The sequence below is a fragment of the Mastomys coucha genome, unplaced genomic scaffold (genome assembly GCF_008632895.1).
Source record: "Mastomys coucha isolate ucsf_1 unplaced genomic scaffold, UCSF_Mcou_1 pScaffold1, whole genome shotgun sequence".
Lineage (NCBI taxonomy): Eukaryota > Metazoa > Chordata > Mammalia > Rodentia > Muridae > Mastomys > Mastomys coucha.
In genome coordinates this window covers 68,792,955-68,793,945 of record NW_022196891.1, presented here as the reverse complement: position 1 = coordinate 68,793,945, position 991 = coordinate 68,792,955, and positions in this window count along the sequence as shown.

The following is a 991-nucleotide window of genomic DNA, read 5'->3' as shown; positions in this document are numbered from 1 at the left end:
TTGAACTCAGAAATCCGCCTGCCTCTGCCTCCCAAGTGCTGGGATTAAAGACGTGTGCCACCACTGCCCGCTTAAAGACAATTAAGTAGCTGGAGAGATGGCTTTTCAGGTCAAGACCTCTGCTTCCAAGCCTAGTTACCTGAGTTCGATCTAAGAATCTTCAAGTTGTCATCTGACCTTTACTCACTAGGCTTGGTATGCAAGTGCATGTGTACACACACACACACACACACACACACACACACACACACCAAAAACATAACTTTAAAAATAAATTAGAGACAACTATAAATTTGTCTTACACTTTTGTACTCTTATACTTTATGGACTCAAATTTGACTTAGTAACATCATATTCTCAAGTTTTTATATTCTGAGCTTGACATATTAATATACCAAAGTGTGTCAAAGATGCACACATATACCACACACAATGATTTCTGGGTACTTGATTGCCTGCTGTGTAAATTCTATGGACCTTCAAAGTTCTAAGTATAAGTGAACAAGTGAAGTTTTAATAATAAAGTAACTTGTACAAGCCCATCGTCCCTTCCATTCTTTCCACTGTACATCCCAAGAGCCCCTAAAAATCACATACACACAACCAGAGTTCAGTATCATCGTCCCCTACAAACCATCGACTCAGATCATTGTAATGAGGGACATTCACAATTGATCGTAAATGAAACTGATTTTATACAACGCGGCTACATTCTGGAAGATTTCACTGTCTCCTGTTTTTCTTTCTCTCTCTTGTAGAATCCATAACGGAGCTGACAGATTCCCTGACTGTGTGCTGCTGTGAACGCCATGCATGTGTTTACACACCCACACAAGGTCATAAAAAATTAAGAGACTAGATCTCACTTCCTCTTCCTGTCCCGCTGGGTTCCTCTTTTCCTTCCCATCCTTGCTCCACTGCCGCCTTCCCAATTCACTTAGACGAGCAGTTCTCTGTGTTTTCTAGCACACTCGTCCTTCCAGCTGCCTCT